The 20,863-nt window shown below is 35.8% G+C and overlaps 1 protein-coding gene across 1 annotated transcript in view; it reads left to right on the top strand.

Annotated features, from left to right (window-relative positions):
- The window catches only part of kif26ba (kinesin family member 26Ba), a 383,822-nt gene that overhangs the window by 171,454 nt on the left and 191,505 nt on the right, over positions 1-20,863 (top strand). The gene's annotated exons all lie outside the window — the stretch shown is intronic.

Genomic DNA, 20,863 nt, shown 5'->3' with positions numbered 1-20,863 from the left:
TAACGGGCTTAATGTCTAGTGATTAAATAAATCGGTTATTAATATTGTGCAAAAAATAAATTTTGTAGATCATTTATTAAATAAGCAAGCAATATTTATTATTTAAAAACTAAGCAAATTATTTACTTTTATCATGTAAATATCTTTATAAATGATGATTATAGAAATGAAAACCCATCACATTTGAATCAGTTAATCAATTAATTCATTTTAAATCATATTTTAGAAAATGGAATGTTTTCAAAATAAGTAGTACACTTAACCAAACAAAACAAAATGTAATTTATGCTTTTGCTGTTCTTGTTTTGCATGATATGCCTGAAGCATATTTTAATTCATTTGTTGCATAAAGTATCAGACTACCTGCTAAAGCTTCTAAAATGCAATGTTTAAAGCAGAATATATATTAGTAATAATGCATTCTGTTTACGGTGCTTATTATGAAATATAATTGAAATTGTTCACTTTGAAATTATAATAAAAATCATAATGATATACTTTGATGAATCTGTAATCATACATGAAATTGTCACTGAATGTTGAGAATGCATGAGATAGGAACAGGGGAGTGTTTGAATACAAGAGCACATCTTTAACGCCTGACAGTATTACATCATATTTTAGATTTTCATGGTTTGGCCGCACCACACATTGTGCATTTAATGCTAGTTTAATGATTGTGTTTATCAAAATAAAGAACCAGGGTGGTTAATGTTATGACCAGCAGTCACTTAAAAGGTCAATTTTCTGCTAATACTCAAATGCTTTAACCAACAAAAGAGAGACCAAAACAAAAGAAACATCACATTTCGATAGAAGACCTAACATTCTAGCAGTAGCCAAAAAAACGATCTGAAAACTGAAGTTTATTTCTCTCACCTGTCCCACTTACGTGGATCAACATGAGTACCGTTGTAATATAAACTAACTCTTAAAGACAAAACCAAAAAACACAGACTTGTAACTAGTATAAGGCAAAAGAGACTTGCACAAAAATTAACATAAAAACAACTGCTATCAAAATAGTAAATGTGAAAGTAACACAGTGACAAGACGTGAACAGATGTAAATAAAAATGGAAAAGCTGATGTTTCATGATGCTTCCTGTTAGGGGTGACATTGCTGCCAAGTCAGCACATGCCAGCTTATGTGTCCATGCTCAAAATGTTCCATCTTGCCCCTCCTAAAGTATGAAACGTTTTTGAAAGGCAAAGACAGCAACAATTTCCTGATAGTTACATGTAGCGGTAGGGTGTTTTACTGTGTTAGCCATTATGGATGCAATGAAAAGTGAAGCAAAACGACACCTTTTATTGGCTAACTGAACTGATTACAGTATGCAAGCTTTCGAGGCAGTATTTCAAGGCCCCTTCTTCAGACAAATTGCAGTCCTTCAGCTGCAACATTAGGGGACACCACCCCCTAGGGTTCAAGATGCTGACAACAAGAAACATAAGAGAAAGAACTATGAAATACACAATTAACGTTTAGTGAAAAATATAAAATGAGTAATAAACAAAGTAATAGTCACTAAGTAATAATATACAAAAAAGAAAGCAAAAATATTCAATAGCATAAATTACAAACACACATATAAATGACAATGAAAGAAATAAAAAGAGAGAAGATACTAGAGCCATTGATAACCATTGCTGAATACAAGATTTAAAGTGTGTGTTTCCATATCTTTGCTCAGTCATGATTTCACCAATTTCAAAAGATTTGTATTTTTACAGTGCTGCCAGATTAGTAAAAAGGTATTGCATGACCGCCAAGAGGCAAGCTTAAACATTACAACCTCTACAAATAAGCTGCAAAAGCACATTTTGTAAGTATCAAATCTTTAATGAGAGTATTACATCCAACTTCCAGTAAAAATGCACCTAATTAGTTATTTACTGCTGGTAGGTGGTAAGAATTTACCTGATTCCTGTCATAATATCAACATTCAAATTCATGATTACAGATTATCTAATGACCTGTCCATACTCAGGTAAATTTAAATATTTCTCAAAAAGGTTAATTTTCAGATGTATGTGGGGTAATTATATTACTAAAGTAGAATGTTGCAATTTAAGCACAAATAATGATTCCAGCCCTCTTCTTCAGCATTACTCATCCACTTAATATGGGATCATTGTTCGCTGTTTGCTAAAATAGATGAAATTAACAAGTTTCAGCAAAGGTGAGAGAGTCAAGAGATGTAGGTTGCATCTCTACATTGCAGCAGTTAGACCCATGTTTCAAAAGTAGAGGAGGGGATTATTTTCATGGCTTAACTGTATTTATTCCTGACTCTGTCAATCCATAGATATAACTGAGTTAGGTTTGTGTTTGCCTTATTGCATAAAGCGAAAGGAGAGGTTGGGAGAATGCAAGCAGGTCCTCCAACTTATCTCATAAGAAAGACTATTAATCTGCAGTTTCAACAGCTAATGCCCTGCAGCAGCTTCACATGAATAGTAGCACTAGTAAGTTGATGTTGTGCAGCCCAGGTTTTCAAGTGTGTGCTACTGGCATCCAAAAACACCTTTCCTTTATGTTCATGACATTCTGTGTCTATTGTTATGGCTCATTCTGTGATACAAGTGTTAAAATTAAATAATTGAATACTCCAATGCAAATGAAAATTAATTTTTTTTGATATGTTACTTAACCTATATAGTTTAGTGCGTTAGTTAATGTTTTCATGAAGAATGGAGATAACAAAGTTTCTGATGGAACAGACGTCTATAGTGACTAAGGCTGGACGGCAACAAATCAGAAATATCACATTATTCATTTTGCATAATCCACACGTTAAGTCATCAAGCCATATGCTCGCAATGTCCCAAACACATGTATAAATGTGTAGAAAATAAACCACTTCCAGTTTGTTTAACAATATGTTAGTAAAAATTGATGTGGTTGCAATGGTTTGGCAGCCATTTGCAGAGCACACTCACATACATGCATATATTCACTTAAAATGGCCAGTTTATAGTTGACAGTTAACATACACATCTGTGATATGTTGGAGAGAAAAGTAAAAACCCAAGTGGCAAGAATGTGCAAACTCTATAAAAAATAAAAGGACTAGGAACAAATCCAAGTCTCTGTAGTGAAAAACCATCAGCACATATTATTGTGCCTATATTAATGTATATACTGTGGTGATATTGCCTAAGAGAGGTGGGCTTCTGGCTCAGAACAGGAAAATGCTCTGTCACAGAATGATGACTGACCTGGGAAAGGATATCTCTGCTGAGGGATCTGCTTGCTCTCAGGACATGGCAGTGTTTAACACTGTGAAGTATGATTTTTTTTAAAATTATTTTTCTATTTACTTTTTACTGATTTGCCTTTTGGGTGTTACTCACTGATAACATAATCAAAGAGATGAGATATGCTGCTTAAGGTAATATTGTTGGTCTACTTGTGCATGTGTAGACATGTGTCAATTTGTGTACAAATGGATTGGCTTCAAAAGCTCCTTTTCTGAACCTTGCTTAGGCTATTGAAAGGTGAATTTCTGATCAAAAGTCAATATCTTTTTATGAGCTGTCAGGATTGGGACTATTATGTCTTTGAGTTTGTTTACATCTTTAATTTGATACATTTTTATCAATCTGACTTCTGTTTGAATTTGGAAAAAAGTTCCACTAAGAAATAAAATAAAAAGATCTGTTTTATGGATTTATCTGTTAAGGTGACAAGAGTACTTTGAGCCCAAGAGTTTTGGATTTAAGCAGTTAAATGTAAAGCCACCAGCAAGGCCAAGCTCTATCCTCTAGACTTGTAGGAGGCATCAAGAATTACCTGTGGAAATCTTTTGGGGTTCTACTCTGTGCTGGAGAAGGAAGACAGAGCAGTCTTGGGTGACTGGTCTTTTAACACTAGAATTACCAAACTCTACGAAAAAACTAGTAAATCCGGCCCACCTTAAATCCCTTTGCACCTCTCAGTCAGCGTCTTTTGCCTTGTAAATGTGCCGATCAAGACAAGCAGCAAGCAGCCTACTATTCCATCCCCCTACCGGCTTTACACATTATATAGTTTATGTCTACATTTTGTCATTTCTCTCTATTATAAAAAGAAATCCTGTCCTGGAAAGCAAAAGCAAGGCTACGATACGTGATCTTCTTGGAAGACATTTAAAAGACCCGCGAGACCAAAGAGACTTGCCAGGGTACTTCTCCCGGGGACCGTAAACATGAGACATTGTGCCAAGAGATAGACGCAGGACCGTCTCGTGATGACGTAGAACATGAGATTCTTGTAAGATATGCCCTACTTACAATCTATCAAAAAGGACAACGGGGCAGCAGAACATTCAGTCTTGTGAAGGATTTAAGCACATACAGATCCAGGGTCTCAGCGCATATAAAGCGTATAAGGACATATGTTATAAATGAAATGTCGACGAATAAGCGAAGAAGAAATCAGCACGGAGAAAAGAGACTCAAAAGCGTTGGAAAGGAAAAAGAAAAAATAATCTAGGTGCAAATTCAGAAAATAAGGCAAGTAATTATCAGCCCGTAACAAGTGGAAATGAAACAAAGCACGTCCAATCGGGCTCAGAATTAAAAGACAGAGTAAAAGACAAACGTTGGCGCTATACACATGCAAAGCAGATTATGAAAGCAGAGCATTTGAAAGGCTCAAAAAAAAACCAAAAACGTATGCGCGATTCAAATGTGGAGAAAGTTAAAGAAATGAAAGTAGGAAAATTAGAAAGTATAAAAAAAGAAAGTAAAGATCGTAGTAGCGCAAACAAACGGAAATTAATACTCGAAAAAGGGAAAATAATCAAACACGGACCAGGTGTCCGTGTCATTGAAAGAAAAGCAGGACAAAGTGAGGTCAGAGATAAAAGACAGAGTAGAAAACAAAGTGAAAAGTCATAAAGAGGTTACAAAACAAAAGGGCGAAACACCAGCAGAGCAGGTTAGAGATAACTCAGGATAGGTTTCTCTGTTTGGAATTTCAGCACAGATAAAGCGATCTACATCATCATCAGTTAATAATTGTTTTTGCAAAGTAACCAATAAATGCATGTGAGGTAAAACATGTTTTTGAAATTCTCTGACTAAAACTTCTATGCCTTACAATATTTACATACTTCTGACATATCACCTATGTCCATATATTCAATCTCTATTCGCCTTTTAGTTATTTCTCCAAGTAATAATTTCTCTTTTTTTGCGCTAATGCGAAGTTTAGTTTTTTTTTTGACACTTTCGTTTTTTTGCTGCTTTCATATTCTGTATCTTGCTCTGCATGTGTTTCGCGCCTACGTTTTTTTGGGGTCTTTTGAATTCCAGTTTTCATTATCTCTAACCTGACAAAGTCATTAAACACATGTCTCACTGACTTCATTTAAAAGATTCAGCATATTTGGACTCGAAAGATTCCAAATATTGTTTTTACAGAAGTTCTGAAATAAAAGTGAAACTAATGAAATAGCAACAATTCAAAGAAAAAAAAATCTTAAAAGTGTGTCCAGAAAACCAAACATGGGGGTTGGCAAGCGAAGTGAGCAGGGGGCGAAGCCCCTTATTATTACTAAATTATGAAAAATGTTTCTGCTTTAACGATGTGTTTACACAGATTATTGTAGAAACGGAACACACATGAAATGCATATGTTCCAAATAACGATATATTATTTCCAATCTAAAACTCCTGCACTTCACTCCCAGATAATGAAGGCTGGAACTGGGATTACTTTGTGGCCGTTCTGCGGCGGTGGGGGGATGGAATAGTAGACTGCTTGCTGCTTGTCTTTATAGGCACATTTACAAGACAAAAGACGCTGACTGAGAGGTGCAAAGGGATTTAAGGTGAGCCGGATTTATGGGTTTTTTCGTAGGCTTTGGTAATTCTAGTGTTAACAGCATTTGTGGACTGCAGGGGCACCTCCAAACATCAGAGCGAGTGGTCCATTACTTTGAGTCAGGGAAAAACAGAGAAAATCATCTTTGGGTTGAAGTAGCCCTACTTTTGTGTGTGTCATTTACACTTCCTTTTTATATGATATTTGTTTGTTTTACATCCTAGGAGACACTGATGCATTAAAGCATTGTGGCACACTATTATATGTATAACTACAGAAATCACCATGATTGCTATTTTAAATGTCAGCACATGTTTTCTGTCTGAACTTTGTTTATTCAGAACGAAAGAGAAAGTTCTTGTGATTTGAAACATAATTAACCAGACCAGAAATATGAAATTAAAGTATTATTATGGGGAGAATTTTTAGGTTACTGGCCATAATACCTGTCAAAGACAGGTAATAGAATAATCAAAAAAATATTTGCTATCTTTTGCCCTGAGTGTACCTTCAGTGCCTTGGCTCTGCATCCTCATGTGTGTGAACCTCTCTTGACTGGCATTCCCTCTTTCGAGCGCATTCCCATAAAGCCTGCTTCTTAGACGCTGCCATTTTGGGACACCTTGTTTGCCTCCTGTCAGCTTTTATACTTTCTATCTTTGAAGGGGACTCTCAGCATGCCTCCTATGCCTTTATTCCTCCTCGCGTGTCTCATACTCGCACTTCCTTTTTCATTGTGTCACCAAAGCCAAACTGACCAATCAAAAAAAAAAAAACAACAACTGACCAATCAGATTGCTCAGTGGGACTAGAAACACAGACCTTATTTTTTGTTATATTATATGGTATATTAGTGGATTTTATCATCTTGATCTTGTTATAATGATTTTCTTGAATAGGAACAAAAAAAAATCTATCTATCTATCTATCTATCTATCTATCTATCTATCTATCTATCTATCTATCTATCTATCTATCTATCTATCTATCTATCTATCTATCTATCTGTCTGTCTGTCTGTCTGTCTGTCTGTCTGTCTGTCTGTCTGTCTATCTATCTATCTATCTATCTATCTACATTTTCTTTTTAAAGAACCCTATGTAGCATAAGAGCAATGTTTTATTGTTTTTGTTTTATGTGTCTCTGCTAAAATATAAAGCTTCAAACGTCTAAGGATTACATTAATATGTGAACGCATCAGACTGTGGAAAGGGCTAATTGAGCTCATAACTTTGATCAAGGAATGTGTGGTTTTGAAGATGAACCCGAAAAAGAAAATTCAATAGGAAGTGAGAGGAACGTATTAGCGAGATGAAAAGAAGGTGACTAACTTCTTCCCACAGAGGGACTGAGTGCTTCGCACCTACTTAGTTATGCCCAGAATTATAGATGCCTTTTTTGTTTTGTTCTTGTGCTTTGTAAATATTGTTGATTTCCTTTTTTATTGTTAGACTTCAGTAAAATATGGCATTTTCAAACAAGTAAAGTACCTGTCTCTAAGCCTGACTTAGGTAAAGATATTCTGTGTGGCAGCATATGCACTATACAATGCAGCTGAAATAAGATTCACCTTTAATGGCCACTGCAGCTTGTCCTGGACCTCGGTTTATGTGCTGTTAAATGTGTCATGAAGCAGATTCACAGATATAACTGTTAGTGGTAAAGAAGAGCGTCTGCAGCTTGTATTTCATTTTCTTACTGTTTACGGAGTTGGTGTGTTTGCTGCAAGATTAAGTGTCTTGCACACTCTAAAATGTTACAATACAGCACACAGTTTGTGCATATACAGCATACACGCTAAACTGGGAATGATATTAGTAAAACGAGACATGCTGGTACCTTTATTTTCCCCCTTTTTAGGTAAAAAAAAACAAAAATAAAAATAAACAATGATTTATTCAAATGCAGACTGGTATTTTATTATTATTACCATGCTTATTTATTTATTTTTTTTAACTTCACCTGTTTGTTGTCTGGTATAAATCTTGTAATCGATATTTAACCCACTTCCTATTGTCCAAATGACTTGAAATTTTGTATACTTAGTCACTTCTGATGACAATACATGAATCAATAATCAGTTTCACTAATTGATCAATTAACCCATTTTAATTAAGAAATGAATTTTTCATATGACGAATAGTTCAAGATTTCACCAATAGATGGTGGTAGTAACGGACAGAAATATTAAAGGAAGTGTTAAAATATCCATCCATCCATCCATGCATCCATTTTCCAACCCGCTGAATCCGAACACAGGGTCATATATACAGTATATATACAGTATATATATATATATATATATATATATATATATATATATATATATATATATATAGTTTTTTAAAACCACACTTATATTAAGGTAAAAAGTGTACTAAAAAGTAAAAAATAAGTCTCTCATACATCACTCATAAAATAAAAGCGTGGGCGCTTTTCATCAATCAAGATTCAAAAAACACTTCTTAAAATCTTAGCAAAAGTGCCCACCTTTTATTTTACGAGTGATGTATGAGAGATTTATTTTTTACTTTTTAGTACACTTTTAAACTTAATATAAGCGTGGTTTTTAAAAAGTATTTTTTATATATATATATTACCCAACTGGGATTAATGTAGGTTTTAATAGAATGTCCCAATGGGTTAATGAGACTCATATAGGCAAAGTCAAAATAAAAAGGCTGAATCCATTCCTAACTCTAGGAAAAGGAATCTTATTGAAAGGAAAAAAAAGAATAAAAAAGTCCCAGAATTTTTTTTCATGGAGATGTCTGCCTGATGCAGTGTTTGCTGGCCAACTGCCTGCCCTGTTCCTCTGTCTTTCTTTTATACCTAATCTGGGGGTCATGTGTCTAAAAGGAGTATGTCTTCTAATTTGTCCTTGGACCTTTATGGATGTTTCTGGCTTTCTTGTTGTTCTACTTCTTTCTGTTGTCCTTCAAGGGCTTGTCCATTGTGACTCAAATTTGTATCTCTCTTTCAAAAGAAGTTGAACAAGTTCTGTGACATCCAGAGTTCTCAGATGCCTTAAAAGTGCTGAATCGATAGTATCACACAGTTCTCCACACCATTGTATTAGCAACACCATCATGGATCAATGCATTCATGCTGCTTATGCCAAATTAGGATCCTAACATTTGTATGCCAAAGTGGAATTCACCACTGTTGGTCTTCTTTCTTTAGTTAAAAAAATCTCTTTCCTGTTTTTACTTTTGTATCCCTTGTTGTCATTTGGAATCAGGTCAAGCTCTTGGGCACACCCAGAGTGCTTTGAGAAAAGTGGCATATAAATAAAATATATTGCTATTATTATATGTACTGCACAAATATAGTTACCTTACTCTTTTTCTCTTCTTCCTTTCTTATGTCCTTTTATTCTGTGGCAACTTCATATGTACTGTAAATATATATATATATATATATATATATATATATATATATATATATGGTTGAAATAGTTTTACTGTCAAATAATGCAAAGAGTACGCAACACGTGTTTCGTCCTAATTCTGGGCTCATCAGGCGTACACACTCACTGCACCCCCTTTCGTGAATCGAAACTCAGACTTCAGCTGTGAAGCCTCTTACGTTGCGCCATGGCATGTTGTTTATTTCACAGTATGATCGGGGTAATTACATTCATGGCATTCGTAGTCTGAATCACAATCTGATTGTATGGGTGGTGGATGTTAGCCAACTTGCTGACCAACCACAAACGTTACCTGGTAGGTAACCACCCATATAAAAAAACAAATGGTGGACAGTATAGTTAATAGCATTCTTTCAGTCTAAACCTGTTTTAGGTGCCTTACTGTGAATAAATAAAGCAGCTCATTTTAATTATCATACAAAAACTGGAAAAAGGTTCTTTATTAAGAGAGGGAGGTTTTGATGAATTAGCCAAAAAAATCTTTTGTAATGTTCTTTCAAAATGTTAACAGCTATCAGACCATCTTAGAAACTTTATTTTGTAGTATTGTGAGAAATTGGCAGGCTTGTTGATGCAAATATATATTCTTGGGGTCTGAAAATATTTACTGCCAAACAATTAACTTGTCGCTGAGCCTGTGGCGGAGTTAAATGAAAGAAAACACCATCTGTGAATCTGCAGCCCAACAGAGGCCCCTAATGATTTCTGTTTCACTCCTACACAGTTGGACTAGGCGGCTCTGGTTCAAGTGTATTGAAGAAACATGGCTCTGCATTTTCATAACCTTAAGTGGAGTGAGTGTCATCAGATGCAGTTACATGTTTAAAAACACATGTTTATGCCTCCTGGCTTGGTGCTGTGGTTTACGTTTATAATCTGTTACTTCTTTGTATAGTTATTGCTTTAGCTTAAAGAAACTTTTTCCATTTGGTTGGCCTTTGCCTTGCATCAGTTACTGAAAGCAATTCACAAGCACAAAATCTGAAATAGGTTATTATAAAGCAGTTTTCCACCCACTTTTCTTATGTTTGGGCAAGTGGTATTCAAACCTGTTAGGCTTGGCTATTATCACTGAAGTTTAATAAAGCGAGGGATTTCCTTGGGGTACTAATTAACTCACTAGGCACAGGTCCAGGTAAATTCTTTTCTTTCTTTCTTTCTTTCTTTCTTTCTTTCTTTCTTTCTTTCTTTCTTTCTTTCTTTCTTTCTTTCTTTCTTTCTTACTGGTGTGTAGTGAAAAATCAGAAAATATTCATTTAAGAAAAAGCTGTACACACATTCCAAAGCTTATTTTCTCCAAGATTGATTAAGTTTTTGTTTTCCTCAACTCCATTGTCAACTTATATCTTTTACACTAATGAGCACCTACATTATCAAGGATGTCTTTAATTTCACTAATGAGACTGAGTTTTGTTTTATTTTATATTTAGCATGCATCCATATTCAGGGAAGAGCATATGCAATAAACTCGTAATAGTCAGCATCTAGTAGTACAGAATGTTTGATTACTGTAGACTTGCAATCTATTGTTTTTCTACTACTGAAATGATCATCATTTATGGACTTGCAGTTATTATGCAAAGAATACTGTTGAACATGAAAGACACACCATTTACAGCACAAACTAGTCAATTATATTTTGTTTATCATTCCACAACAATTAATTTTATAGACAAATTTAAGCAATAGCAATATACTTTTTCCATGATATATTAAACCTTTATAATGCACTGGTGTGGCCTCATCTAGTGTACTGTGTGCAGTTTTGATCTCCAGGCTACAAAAAGGTCATAGCAATGCTAGAAAAGGTCCAGAGAAGAGCGACTAGGCTGATTCCAGGGCTACAGGGGATGAATTATGAAAAAAGATTAAAAGAGCTGTTCAAGCAAAAGAAGATAAAGAGGAGATATGACTGAAGTGGATATAGTGGACTCTAAGCTATCGACTTCCCGACAGTGTTCAGAAGCCATTAAGAAGGCTAACAGAATGTTAGGTTATATAGCACGATGTGTGGACTACAAGTCCAAGGAGGTTATGCTCAACCTTTATAACGCACTGGTGAGGGCTCATCTTGAGTACTGTGTGCAGTTTTGGTCTCCAGGCTACAAAAAGGACACAGCAGCACTAGAAAAGGTCCAGAGAAGAGCGACTAGGCTGATTCCAGTGCTACAGGGGTTGAATTATGACGAAAGATTAAAAGAGCTGAGCCTATATAGTTTAAGCAAAAGAAGATTAAGAGGTGACATGACTGAAGTATTTAAAATTATGAAGGGAATTAGTACAGTAGATCGAGACTGCTATTTTAAAATTAGTTCATCAAGAACACGGGGACACAGTTGGAAACTTGTTAAGGGTAAATTTCACACAAACATTAGGAAGTTTTTCTTTACACAGAGAACGATAGACACTTGGAATAAGCTACCAAGTAGTATGGTAGACAGTAAGACTTTAGGGACTTTCAAAACTAGACTTGATGATTTTTTAAAAGAATTAAGTGAATGGGACTGGCGAGCTTTGTTGGGCTGAATGGCCTGTTCTTGGCTAGGTTGTTCTAATGTTCAAATGTTCTTAATCTAATTAGGAAAGAACCCAGGCCACTTTGATTATGGTTAACTGGAATCCTTTTAAAATTTTGTATTGCAAATAAGTATATTTACAAAATGCTTGACTGAATGAATGAGTAATCTGAACTTTAAAGGCAAACATAGAAAAGAAGATTAATACATAATTACAAACCTCGGAAGACATAATTGTGTGTAGCTGTTTTTACAATTAATGTGTTAAAAATCAAAAAAGAACAGAATATAATGTATAATCCCAACCTACTGGCTACTACAGGATCAATGTTTGCATATTGTAATAGCATCGCAGTCAATCAGACATGAAACATGCACACATTTCCTTTGATACTGGAAATCATCATCACAAAAATTATTTAATAATAGGTATTCACGTGAAAATTAATTCTTTTTATTTCTTAACATGAGCCTATTTACCCTCAAGTCCCAGCGTAGGGTTTCTCCAGCTGTCTAAGTTTCCTTCCCATCCAGATGAGGTGTGTATTAGTTTAACTGGCGAGTCTAAATAGGCCAACCACAAGTGCGTGTGGAGGTGTGCATAATTGTGCTCTTTGATTAAATGGGTTCAGTTTTTTATGGCAACTTTATGCCATCTGAGCTAATTGAAAATAGATCCCTTGTCCTTTAATGTTGTCTTGTAAAGTGATTACTTATTTTAAGTAGAGAGGAATGATGGTTTAACGTTTCGTTATTATGGTGTGATGAACACCATGCGTCAGCAAGCCCCAAACCCCGACATGAACAAACACTTGCAGTCCTGGGTTCAAATAAAGGTTGTTTTTCTTTCTCCACAATTCAATTCACTACTACAATTTCTCTCTCCACTGCACTGCCTTGTTGCGTCTCTCCCTCCCAGCTCCGGCTCACCTGGCCAAGGGAGTGTGTTCCCTTTTACTAAGGATCCGAGAGCACTTCCAGTGCCAGGGCCATTGCCTGATGGAAGTACTTCCGGGTCATACAGAAGTCCATCACAGCAGGCAGTGTGTCTCCCTGTAACACCCTCTTGCAGCACCCAGTGACCCCAGCAGGGCTGCTCTGCTGGACTACATTTCCCTGCATGCCCTACTGGCTTTCCACTGGGTACCGATATCCGGTGTTGCCACCATCTAGCACGCTGGGGCAATAACAAACCCCCAGCAATATCTTTTCTTTTCAATGGGCTGTCCATCCATCCTTTCCGATCCTTCCTTCCTGCCCAGCAGGGATGCCTATCTGCCTATTAGGAGTCTCCCGTCTGGGTAAATAATCATCCCCTCTCCTCGGGGCCTGTCCAGCCCATGTGGCATCCACAATGGACAGCTAAAACCTGTACAAGTGCTCTGACACTGCATTCAATGAAGAGAATTATATAAAAATAAATTGAAATGTTTCTTTTCAATTTTACAAAAGATTTAAGTTTTTTCAGAACGTGAACAATCTGCAAATGTATGTTTCATTCATAACATAACATAACATAACATAACATAACATAACATAACATAACATAACATTGTGAAACCCACTTAATTGTTTCAGTCTCATGACAGGCTGGAGCATCAGGCACAAAATAAAAATCAACTCATGAAATACACTCTCATGCATACTCCCAACACACTCACACATTTTTGTTAATGTGGGAAGAAAAATGGAGTATCAAGAAAAATAATAATATGCAAACACAGGGAGAACATGAGAACTCCACATGTATAAGCACATGTTAGCATTGTTCAGTAAATTATAAATACAAGTTGTATTTGTTACTTTTTTCACATTGTGTATATTTGCTTTTATATTTAATAGAAAAGAAAGCACAGTATTTGTGAAGCATGAGACCAAAACAGAGGTTCTTCTCAATTATCATGTATTATTAGTTATGTGCATGTTTTCTGACTTTACATCTGGTTGTATTTATAGGTTGCCCTCTTATCATTTCAATTCAGATATTTCCTGAGATTCCCACTTTACTTTTTTTTTTTCATTTTGATTACTGTTTACATTGTACTTGCATCATTTCAGCCATAGCGGATGCTGTTTGTTTTAGGAAGTAGTAAATTGCTGGGCGGGAAAACCTTTTTGCAATGTAGCAATTATTTCTAGTAAGTACTTTACTATGGAAATGAAGCCACACATGCTGCATATCAACTTATTTACAGACCCCTGGTGCCCATTAAAGCCAAGAATTAGCTGTTGTCCATAAAAATTTGTTACAATTCACAGTATTTACTATAGTCTCCTAAACATTTAGGAAAATATTACATTAGTATCTTATTTACGAATATAGTGTTTGAACAAAGAAACAAGAACTTTTTCATTTAGTCTTTATTTTACTAAGGTAAGAAGATTCATGTAGAAGTATTTGCTCCAGAAATGTTGAGGTAAATCAATAATATTTAAAAATTTGGACTTTTCATAAGAAATGTAATGATTTACATTACTTCATAAGGTAGAAATACATAACAAACAACAATAGTTTTGTCAGATATTTGAAATAAAAGTACATTAAAGTACTAGGGGACTTTGGCGCCAACTCGCTTTGCTCACCAAACCCCTGACCTACGCTACATGCCAGCCACTTCACATTTCTGCTTCTCGTGTATGTGGATTTCACTTTCACCAAAAAACAAATCTTTTAATTCTCGTGAATTGGCCTCTTCATAGGGAAGAAACATTACTTTTCCCTGATGGCAACATGAATTAGATAATCTACAAGTCTCCGATTTAAAGTTTAAATCTGAACAATATCTACATATTTCTGTCATATCACCTATGTCCATATGTTCGATCTCTTTTCGCTGTTCCGTTATTTCACCGAGTAATAATTTCCATTTTCCAGTTTTTTAAGACTTTCTAATTTTAGTACTTTCATAATCTCTAACCTGCTCTGCATGTGAATCACGCCAATGTTTTTGAACTTCTTTATGACAATCTACTTTGTCTTCTACTCTTTGTCTTTTATTTACGACCCCCCTTGGATGTGAGAGCGCAGGAACTGTGTCTGACAATAGCATTCACACGAATGAGAAGTGAGTGGACTGTGGGCATGGTTGTAAATGTTTGAGAGGAGGGCGGGACTTGTCAAAATCTCTTGGCAAAAAGTCTCGTCTTGCAGGACCTGAAATTAGCGCCCAGACTCTGGAATGACCTACCAAAATTAATCAGGTCAGCTGACTCCATGAATTCTTTTAAAAAACAACTCAAAACTCATCTGTTCAGGAAGGCTTTTAGCTCTACTTGACTTTATTACCTTTCACTCAGTTTGCTTCTCTGTCAAGATGCCAATGTAACCTGTATGTGTGTGCTAGACCATCAATTATGTTGTCTGTTTTTTTCAGAATTTACTGTCTTAATCTTCTTTATTTATTTATCTGGTTTGTACAATGCTATATACTGTATATTCTGCCGTTCTTTATTATATTCTGTAAGTGCCTTGAGCATGGGAAAGGCGCTATATAAATAAAATGTATTATTATGAAATTATCTCAGAGAAAGTCTCGTCCTAGGATTTCCTTTTATAATAGAGAGATATGCTTCAATTTAAATGTTTAAAGTCAAAAGATTCTAGATTGTAATAGAAGTTTGTCCTTTTCACCCTCTGATAGAGGTCCATGGAGAGCTAGATTCCCAAGAAAGGATCAAAAATGAAAAATAACATTATATTCTTAATACGTAACCTTGAACAGATCGCCAGTTTTTTCAAAGCTTTGTGAAAAAGAGTAACGACCCCGCATAGCCCATTGGGGGTGAACCCCTAGAGATGGTGACATGCACAGCTTCAAGTCCTTCTGATCTTTTTGCTGAAGACATCTAAAGGTTTACTCTTTATTGTAAATGTAGAATTTCTTGCCCAAAATATTGTCCAAAAACTGAGGACTTTTAGGGTCTAGAGAGCCAAAAAGCTCATTGTCTTGCATAGCTAGACATCAAGATGAGTCAAACAGAATATCATATGTAGGGATTTTCTTGTACTGGTGTCTCAGGATGCACCAGGCAAAAACAACTAAAGTGATTTCAAAAGTAATTGTAATAAGCAATTCTTATGTTTACAATATCAAGATGGCAGCATTGTTTGCAAAGGTGTAATAATGAAAGCCTATGCTGAGGCAGAGACTTCTGAATTGTATGCTATCCTGTTTTAATGCTGGGTTATTCTTAATGAAAAAGTATTAAAGGAGACTTGGACGGAATACTCCACTCAAAGATGATTCTTTTACATGATACTTACCTCATGTAATTTGTAGTGATGGCTGACAAAAAACAATAATGTCATGTTTTCATGCAGAATGGAGAGAAAACAGTTTATGATATAATACAAGCCAACGTTGATTGATGCTGTACAATGGAAAACAGTGTGAAAAATGGGCATGGAGAAAAAAAAGTCTCATGTTACAATGTGTTGCATAATCCACATGTCTTTTATCCAGCTGTATGAGCAAAATGTGCAAAACACATGCTTTTTGCTTAACTATTGTTAAATACATATTTCAGGAAAAAATCAGTGCACATCATAAACAGGAAACTAAGGCCTCACGGCATTACCTTTTTGAACAACTGAGGGATAACTGAAATGTGGATCATGCAACACAAGTAACATGAGATTTTTGTTTTCCTTTTTCCAATTGTTTGCTATTTCACAGTGCTGGGGCCTCATGTATAACGCAGTGAATAAAATTCACACTAAAACATGGTGTTCAGACAAAAGTGGAAATGTGCATATGCACAAAAAAAAATCCAGATGCATAAATCTATGTATACGGCAAGTTCCATGCACTCCCACTTTATAAATCCCAACGAATGTGAAATTTAACGCACGTGCATGCACCTATAGCCTCACCCCTACTCCTCCCAGAATTTTACATATTTTAATATGCAAATCAATATAGATACCCCCTTTTCTTCAGTGCTTAAAAGACAATGGCAGAAGCACATGGAAAAAAAATTTCAGTGAATACAAAGTGGAGGCAAGCAAAAACTTACTATTTGTTGGCTTAAGCAGTGGTATAAACAACAGAAGAAAATTTATGGAGTGATACAGAGTGGCGAAGACACTCCAAGGTGCCCAAAATAAAAAGAAGTGGTCACATATCAAAGTCAACGTGAAAAGCGAGTCGCAGCCCAACGTCTGTTTATTCTGTTTCAAACAATAGCTGACCCCCATTGTGAGGATGTGTGTGCTACTGCACACACACCTCTGCCTCAGAAACCACCAGGAGACCTTTTGGCTGTGTGCTGACAGACATTGTTCTGGAGTCATAAAATGCAATAGTAGATGCTATAAGAGATGTGGACAATTAACTTAGGTTTATAAGGGCTTTACTGTGTGATATTGACTACAAATTAAATGAATTGGTTACAAATTAAGTGCTGCACCTGATTATCTGTTTTTACATTCTGCTAATTACATTCAAATGAAGTTGTAATGCTATCTGATGCACAATGTAACACGGTTTCTGTGCTCTATAGAACAGCACATTAACAGAGTGGAAATGCTTTCTATTTACATAAACAAATTCATTCTCTGAAGGCACCTTTATAGTGTAGCATTGACAGCGAGCGCCACAATAGATCGATTCTCTACTATTTAAATGGCTCTTCTTTTGGTCACTCAGAATCCTTAAAAGGACTGTTTGCCTTTTGCCACACTAGTTGTAAAAAGCGCCTGTGACTGTGTGGAGATACTGTTTTTATAGGCTCTCCAGCTTTATGTGATGTAATGCCAGCTCATTCTTTTGGTGATTCATTCCTAGTTGATGTAACTTGTCCAGCACCATTGCACTAGCAATGTGCGTGCAGTTGACAGCTCTGATTACATTTGTAAAACCGGACATTGCTGTGAATTGCAATTTTATGTTTTCCAGTTCAACCGCAATGTAAGGAAATCTTATCTATCTGGATGACAAGCAGATAATACCATCCTATACAGCTGGCACGTCGCAATTCAGTGATGACTGAGAAATAACCGATTAGTCAACAAGTTTATGTTGAAAAGCTCCTGTGTCTAAAAACCCAAGAGTAGACAGAACTTGCAAAGGAGCAGGTAGAACACAATTCCTCAAAGCCTGCCTTTGTAAAGTAGGCGCCAGTTCAGCACACAGCTCCAAGAGGATAGCTCTTGGAAATCTAAAACAACTAAGAAGCCAGTCATCATCATGTGCCAAGAAATCAGTATGATCTCTGAATTTACGTTCTCTTCTGATCCTTCCATTTGCGATGTCTTCAATAAATGCTAAAGCAGCCATGGCAGTAAAATAGTGTGTTCATTCTGTGCACCATTATATTGTTACAGATTGATTACAATCAGGTGCCTTAAATTTATAAACGATATGCAGTTAATTTCAGTGTATTTGATAAAGCCGTGTCAGGAATTTGAATCTAAAAAATAAACGGAAACCACACAGGGACAAAATCACTGCTTTGACACTGGGAGCATGCATTTTGCAAAATCAAGCCGAAAACTTTTGAACGCAATGGATTGAGCTTTAGTTTTCATACATCGCAATGTGAGCGTGGAAACGGGAGTACGCAACATTTTTGTGCATATGCACTGTTTTTTACATGAGGCCCCTGGTCACCATTGCCTTGTATTGTATCATAAACATTTTTTTCTCCATTTTGCATGAAAATTAGTTTAAAAATCTTTCTCAGCTGTCACTGCAAACTTTATGGGGTAAGTAAAATATAAAATAAATATATCTTTTTTGGGTGGTGTATCCCTTTAAGGGGCAGAGCTAGGTCTGCCAGATGTATAGTATGTGCAAAGGCTGTCTACTGGTTTTTTTTTTTTTTCTTTTTTAACTAATCTCAGCCAAAATGCAAACTCTGACACACTCCGGCCCCTAATGTTTAGAGTAATTAAATGTCAAATCTTTTAAAATAATTGGCTGGTGTTCCAGCTCTTGAGATTTAATAAATTCCTTGTGTAGGTTTCATGGCAAAGCTTTCTCTAATTCAATTTTATTTTACATAGTACCATCAGAAAATTTCAGCCTAGTAAGGGTTATACTTCATAAAACAGTAATCCTTAAATATGAAGTTGCAAAATGTTTTTTGACTTTATTTCGTAAAAGTATTATTTTACTCTGATGACTAAGCAGTTCTGCACACTAGTTGCTATTAAAGTAGGTCCTTATTAGTTGAAACTGTGCATTTATATTATTTTGTTGTTTCTGACACGAGTTTTGTGATCTATTTCGAGAATGAGTTTGAAAAAGAAAAAAAAAATCATTGGCAGTGCAGCTGTCTCACAAGCCTAATTGATCCATTAGAATCAGAATTATTCAGCCTCTGTCCTTCCTTTTTTGACCCATCTTTATTCAGTACAAAGCCACTGAGCTGTTCTGGTCCATACTGGTGGCTTTGCAGAAGGATGTCAGTCCACTGTATTACATAATCGTCCAAGTACTAAACCACACTTACTTGTACAAATCATCCTGACAGTATTTCTATATGATAAAACTTGTAAATGAGAGATGCACTGAGCCAGTGTGATAGGCACATATTGTATTTGCAGGTACCTCTTATTACATTTAGACCATAACTACTAAAGGCATCAGAGGATGACAGCAACAAATATGACGTGTGATCACATTATACAGCTTTAGTTGCATTTTTGGCACACAATTGTGATGATCAGTTGTCTTGAATCTTCTTACTGTTTATAATACCTGCATCTGGTGCTTTTTATTTTCTGCGTGTTTAGGAATTTAATGCATGCATGCTCTGTACCCTCTAAATGCACGGTCATAGGTAGTGATGCCAGTTCGCTGCAGAGCACAACTCATATTTTGTCACAACAGTCCAATTCACATCCCCTGGTTAACTGAGTGAGCACGCTTCTGAGATGGGATTAGAAAAAGAACATATTAGAAATAAACCTTTTCAGGCTCAGGGAAGAATGTGCAATGTTGACACAGACGGTATGCAGGCCAGGATTCATAGCAAGTCCTGGAGTCTTAAGGCAATATCCCCATGTGCCATCTATTTGTTCCATCCATGTACACAGAAATGTACAAATGCTTAAATAGACACAGCAGGTGTTTCAGTTTGGCTTAGCTGACGCTAATGCATCCCCTTTTTTCTTATGTGAATGACCTTTTTAATACCTAAGTTAAATGCTTAAGTACTATCATCTCTGTATGTTCTTTTATAAAAGCATGCCAACTACTCTGCAATCAATGCTTGTCTAGGGAAAAATGGATACAAAGCTGTTTGAATACATGTGTTTTGTGACAGCATCACACCTTTAATTTAGGCGAGTGACAGCCCTAGCAAATCAAAAATAAAGAAGATGCATTAACCTATTAGAAGGTCATGACCAGTTGAGCTTTTTTAATGTAGTTCAGTTCTCCTCAATAATTTACTAGTGTTGCCGCCTAGATTTCGCCACTAAACCTGGCTAATCAATTTAGTCCAGTTATTAGTCATTTATCACTCTTTGACCTGTTGGACGCCTCTCGAGAGACTTGTATATTGCTCTGCAGTCCTGGTACCATACCAGTTCCTGGTAAATCACGCTAATTTCCAGGTCATCAGACACCATGTATGGAGAGGTGAACTCTGGAAGCTGCCAGTACACGTACTCAGTGCTGACTATAATGTCAAAAGATGGTCCTAGAAGTCTGCTGATTCAAAGTTCTTTTCAAAAGTATGACAGCAGAGCTACAAGAATGAAATAAAAGGAGTGTTTCTCAAGAGAAGAAGCTATAAATCTTAAAAAAAAATGGAATTATAGCTGTTCCTTGCCAAAGACAGATTATAGAGTACAGTACAGATTTACAGATGGACCACTGTCATATTGATTCAATGCAATTTTCCTGGCAGAATTCTAACCTACATACTTCTGGAAGCAAAGTCTAAATTCTCCATTTTTTTATTTCTAGGGCATTTCACAATTTTTACTTTAGGTAGTATTTTTATTGTAATGGTATCTTGTAATGTCATACGTACATGATTTGTATATTATAATTTATTTAAGCAAAAGAGAAAATGTATTTACTGAATCATATCAGATTAATAAGACTAAGAAGGGGGGAGTTCAAAATATTTCAAAAATATGCTTCAATTA

Source organism: Erpetoichthys calabaricus, chromosome 3, assembly GCF_900747795.2.
Source record: "Erpetoichthys calabaricus chromosome 3, fErpCal1.3, whole genome shotgun sequence".
Taxonomy (NCBI): Eukaryota; Metazoa; Chordata; class Cladistia; order Polypteriformes; family Polypteridae; genus Erpetoichthys; species Erpetoichthys calabaricus.
This window is presented reverse-complemented; position numbering and strand designations above follow the sequence as displayed.